Source organism: Sphaeramia orbicularis, chromosome 9 (genome assembly GCF_902148855.1).
Source record: "Sphaeramia orbicularis chromosome 9, fSphaOr1.1, whole genome shotgun sequence".
NCBI lineage: Eukaryota > Metazoa > Chordata > Actinopteri > Kurtiformes > Apogonidae > Sphaeramia > Sphaeramia orbicularis.
The window spans coordinates 32176698-32182920 of record NC_043965.1 but is presented as its reverse complement, the minus strand read 5'-3'; positions in this window follow the sequence as shown (position 1 = coordinate 32182920).

The window sequence follows — 6223 nt, the reverse complement described above, 5'->3', positions numbered from 1 at the left end:
AACAAACAAAAATCAGATAAATAGGTAAAACAGATAAAAGAGACAAGCAGATAAAACATCACCATAATTTACAAAAAACTGCCAACATGTTCCATTTTTTATCTGAGAATCCTACTTTTACTATGCAGGCCTCATCTACCTTTATTTAATTTTAATTCTGGGCATTACGTTAAATGTATGCATGCTTTGTGCAGTCTTTGTACACTCCTGGGTGTTTTTTTTTTCTTCAGGTTAGAACATGTACCAGGTAGAATTAATGTTTTAGTGTTGGAGCACCCTGGACTCATTGTAGGGACGTACAACAAACAAACCTACTGCCATGGTGATGTGTTATTAGATTAGACAAAGAGGTTAGGTTTGGAGAACGGACAAGGATTTTACTGTAAAAGAAAAATGTACAATGTTTGTGTTTTGCATAGTTTGTACAGTTTGCATTTTAATGTTCTGAGACGTGCAATGGAAACTGGCTCATTGCAGCCCCTGATATTGTTAAAATATTCATCTTTGTTACCAATATTTGTTTGTTGTTCTAAAAAAGTAACTTTATTGTCATAGTTGTAAGATAATTCTGCATTTCCTATTTTTATTTGGAAAAATATTGTCTCAGGGAGCAGTCTTGTTGAGTCTATTTGTATTGTTCAAGCAAAAATCGAAGTTATTTTTAATTTGCACAACAAATTATTCAAGGAAAAGCAGAAAGTATTGTTAAGATATAGCCTAGATGTTTCTTTCAATAAAAGTTACAATTGTACCCCTGTTACAATGTTGTTGGGGTTGAGCAGGGCCTGGAGATTTTTTGTCCTCCAAAGGGGGGGGGGGGGGTGCCCAATGGAAAAAGACTGAGAACCACTGGACTGAAGGGACATTTTCACTGCTTTACAAACACTGACAGTAAAAGTCTTGACACCTTCTCAAATGTATATCCTGCTGAACTAGAGGTGTTCAATACATTTTAGTTCTGGGGCCACATACTACCCAATGTGATCTCAAGCGTTAAATAATAGGCATAATAACCTTTAAACATCTATCCAAATGTTCTCTTTAATTTAGTGTGAAAAAAGTACAATTACAGTGTGAAAATGTAAATAACCTGAACAGCCATGCACAACCTCAAATTTCTTAAGAAAAATAAGTTCATTTCAAGAAAATTATGTCTCAGCTTTGTATTAACACAACTTACAGATCACAGTGGATCTACAAATGCACAAAACATTTAGTAACAGACATTATACTGTTAAAATTTGACTTATTTTTCATCATACATTTCAGGTTGTTCATATTCCGGTCATTCGTGTTGTGAAAGGATAATAAATGTGAAAGACAATAGTTTGCAAATGTAAATATTTATATAATGTAATTTTTTTTCCCACATTAAACCAAGAGGAAAATATGGAAATATCTTTATTTATAGGTTATTATGCTATTATTTTACTTGAGATCACATTCAGCTGTATATGGCCCCTGAACTAAAACAAGTTCATCACCTTTGACCCTTTCTTCAGTGTAATTTTTGTACTTTGCAAACTCATCCCATGGGCCAGACTGGACCCTTAGGCAGGCTGGTTTTGGACCACAGGCTGCATGTTTGACACCCCTGTCCTAAACCCTGCAATGTATTTTTGTACTCTAAGTGGAAAAAGTGAGTCACAGCTGTATCAAAATATGTCATAAATTGTAAATTAAAAATGTAGCTGACAAAATGTTCTCAGCCAAGACTATTATCGAATGCAAAAATGCAGAGACTTTTACTTTCCTGGACCTCAGAAGGATATGCACTGTTCTTTGTAGTTCTTCTCAGTTCAACTGGATTGGTTTTGCTTTTTTTTTTTTTTAAATGTTTCATCTCTAATCCAAGAGACTTCTTCAGTTCTAATAACTGGCGAGGGACACTGGATTTATAAACCTGCAGTGGGAGTGGTCTCTGTGGGTGTTAATTCCAATTTAAGTGTTTGGGTCGAAAGGGGGGGGGGGGGGGGGGGGGGGGGGGCGCTATTAGTGGGTATTGTGTGTGAGTTTCCAGGTCGTTGTCCAGATGGGTGGGTAACTGTCCAAATCCTTCAAGGGGGTGTTTGTTTGGTTTCAGGAGAGTCCAGGTATGGGAGGTTGACATGAAGGAAGATATACACTGTTGCCTATAAAGTTGGAATAATTATGTTTTCGGACTTGTTCCTCTTTTTCTTCCTACACATCAGTAATCATCTTTGACCAGGTGCAATGTATCTATCAACAATAAATCCCATCAAAAAATCACAACAAATGATTGAACCAAATTATACTGAAATAAAATAAATATCTGATAAAGTACAAAAATAATCAGTCCTTTAGGCTGTACTCAATAATACTGCAACTTTTACATGTTAAATTCACATTGATTTTTAAAGCAGTGTTGATTAGAAATTACTCAGAACCAAACCTACACAATGCAGACATGGAAAAAAGAAAAGAAACTAATACACAACATATCAAACTAGAGACGTGAAGACAATGAAGGGGTGTCCAATGAAATGAGGATGTTATCAGAACAAATACGACTTACACCCAGAGCCACTGCCAATACCAGCTTTTATGTTGAAGGCAGGGTTAAGGACTTCCGTACAGTTCCCATGTGTCTGTGTGTGTCTTCATACTGCTGCTGTTTGAGCGCTTCGGACAAAAGCGCCTTTTCGTGGGAAAACATTTGGGCTACGTAACAAAAGGCAAATACATACCAAATGGCGTGAGAGCATTTAACCTAAAGATCTAACATCTGATGTATAATATAGAGCACATAAACATACACCTGCGTGTATTTAGGGAGGGGTGTGATTGATAATTTATATCTTCGTAAAACAAAGGCTTGAGCCCTTGTCACCTACAGCCAACCACCATGTAAATCTACCAGTGGCAGTAATAAAACTGTCATACTGGACATAAAATAGCGCTAGCGCTAAGTAATTTACACTTACAGTCTAATTGGGTTTCTTTTTACATTCTGTTACAATTGAACTTCGGTTTAACATACATTAAAATCAGATGGTAATACTTTAATTGTTAAAAACAAGTAAAGTTTTAAGCTAAAGGCTAACTGTCCATTAGCTGTCAGCAACAGCGGGTGAAGTTAAGCTAGCAAGACTGATTTAAACTAACGAAAAAAATCTAATTGAGGCCTGAAAAGTGCATGTTTTTTTTTTTTTTTTTTTACAATAAATATAATGCTGAGCCAATAGCAAGGTATTTTCTCTGAGTTTTAAGTTATACCCATTCTGCTACTATTCATGTTTTTTCAGAACTTTCCTCGTAGCTTAGTTCAACTATTAGGCATAACATTAAAATACATGTATATTCTCTACTCAGGCTTTGTAATAACTCAGTTATAACTCATGTGTTGGTATTATTATCATTATTATGTACCGTTAAATGTTTTTTGGAGTCTTACCTCAAAATGTTTGTAGTTTACAGGGGGCTCATAACTGTCCTGTCTGTTTACCATTACAGTACTATTTAACATAATAGCTAATAATGTCCGCACTCATTGTTCACCACCATAAGAGGGCGCTATAGCCCTCAAACAATACAGTCTGATGGACAAAAGTGTGCTGTCTTAGTGGTTCATAAGCTTTTTAGCTCAAGATTCAGGAAAGAAATGTGGTGTCTCCTTTTGGATCCAAATGTAGGGGAAAAAATCTTTTTTAATATCCATTAACATCTTTGTATTTGACTGAAAATAAATCCAAATATGACAGCATTTTATGTCTGTTTTAATGTAACAGACAAGGCATATGTAGAAGACTGAAGTGTACATGTAGTATCTTTCACAAGTCAAACTGAGAAAAATAAGGATTAATTCAACATAATGAGCAAAAATTAACAAAATGATCCAGAAAATGGACAATGATGCATTAAAATGAAGATAATAATTTAAAAAATAAACAAGATAATAAAGAAAATTTAGACAATTGTTTACCATAATAAGCATTTTATAACATATATCAATACAACACAAAAATGTGTAAAAGCCATGCATATGTGCTTAATGCATTGATGGTGATGACATTTGTTCCTTAGGGTCCTGAAATTCATTAAATGAAAACACATTTTTCAGTACTTGTATCTAAGCTGCTCAGTCAGTGGTGTAAAAGTACTGAAGTTTGGTACACAGCCCCGAGGGGGAATGATTTGAGGTGGTCTGAAGGAGCTGCCTGATGGAACAACTGAAAGGAGCGGTGGAGGTGTAAAAGTCTTTATTTTTAAGGTCTTAGGTTTGTGCTTGAGTGGTGCTGCTGATTTTGATTACATGCTTGGTGATTTTTTTTTACTTAAGAACATGCACCAGGATGTTGAATGTGAGGACTGATTCAATGAGTGGCAGATCTCAGTGCCCATATTCTTTAACGTCTTTGACAAGAACACGCTGATCACAGTACTCTTGCCCAGTACCAATAATTTATGACAATTTAGCTCATAGGTAATACTGATGTCAATTTATGTTCATTTATTTTTCATTTGTCATCATTTTTTCACCTTTTGTGTCTTCATAATACATACAAAAACAGGTTACCTTCAGTATTTTATAGTGTTCCAGTCTTTCATTACATTGTCTTTGAGGGAGATTAAATTCAATCATACATGTTTATGAAAAAAAGCATAGATAATACCAGTGACTGCCATTATTAAATAATATCTTATAAACAGATGCTGATATTGGCTAATATCTGCAAATATTGTATATTAGTGTACCTCCTTCTCTTTTCACTGTTGGTGTCACTTTCTGAAAACAAAAAAAAAAACATGGACAGTTTTTCTGTAAGATTTCTAAGGTATTAAATGCTGAAATGTATTAAGTGCTGACAGCTTCAATGTACTTTGAACTTTTGTAAACACCATTTAGTTGCAAGTAGGAGGACACATAACAAGATATAAATTGGCTTTACAGGAATAATAGCTATATGCACTTCATCCTGTTTTAAATCTAAAAACATCCCTCTCGAAAACAAGCGTTCTTTTTTTTTTTCACATTTCCTCAGTGTTGTCTTTTAATTTCACAGCACAGAATGACACTGACAAGATGTTCTTTTCAGTTCGTAATGTGCCATTTACAGCACACACATACTGAAAAAGAACTTGTAGGAAACATCTTGTGTCCTTCAGTCAAACTTTGGGAATTAATAACACTTGCCTATTTTCAGGATATTTGATTTTTCATTAGGGGGATGGCGGGGGCACTTGAACTGCTTTATGTAGTTTTATTACTTTTATTACTGTCTTGTAACATGACTATGGAGGCCTCTAGCTAGTGTAGCCCAGCCTTATTAATTCTAATTTCAGTCTCTTGTTTTGCATGTGTTTTTATGAGTTCTTCTAAACATGGACTGTGCTGTGCTAGTCTTTGGCCAATATTAAGTTTGTTGGTTTATTAAAGTTCTAATGACCACACACATGTATTTCTCAGTCGTTGTATTATGATACAGTCAGATATATAGGAAGTATGTACAGCAGTAAAAACACAATTTTCAGGGAGAAAAAAACAGCCTCCATAAATCACATTAGTAGTATTTATTGTGACTTCCTTTTGCAAAATGTCTGAAACCCTTTTCTTCAGACCATAAGAGATTCATTGCATTGATTTCCTGATGTTTTATACCAGGGTTCTTTCAGCACGTCAGATGTTTGTAATTATTTGTGCTGCTTCTTGTCATGGGGTGTGGGGTCACACTAGTGATTTTAATCTTTAGAACCCATTTAGATCAGTTTTTTGTATGTCTTTTGTGGCTGCACACACATTTTCTGTATTTTCTTGATTTATCTGAAGAAAAGAGAATAAGAAATAAATATGTAGGCATATTTCAACCCTGAAAAAACTACAAAGTTAAAAGTTAAGAATTTTCTAATGTGTTAACAGGTTGCAACATGTACTTCAAACTTTGATACTCACAGGCCAGATGAACCATACGGAGATAAAAGGATTGGCATTAATCACAAGAAATCCTCTAAGGAAGAATTAACTACAGGGCAAAACATGCTCTACAGTATATTTAACATATTTTATAGCAGACAAATCAAAGCCTTTTGGTGTTTGTTCCCCATCTTACTGAATTCTAAGCAGCTGTGAGACACAAGATATTATCTCTACACTGAAAGAGAGATAGAGAGTTTGTATGGTTACCATTTATCACAACAGGATGATCAGTTATGCAAATATGGGTCTATCTATGAGCATAAGATCTAAATAAAAACAGAGAACACC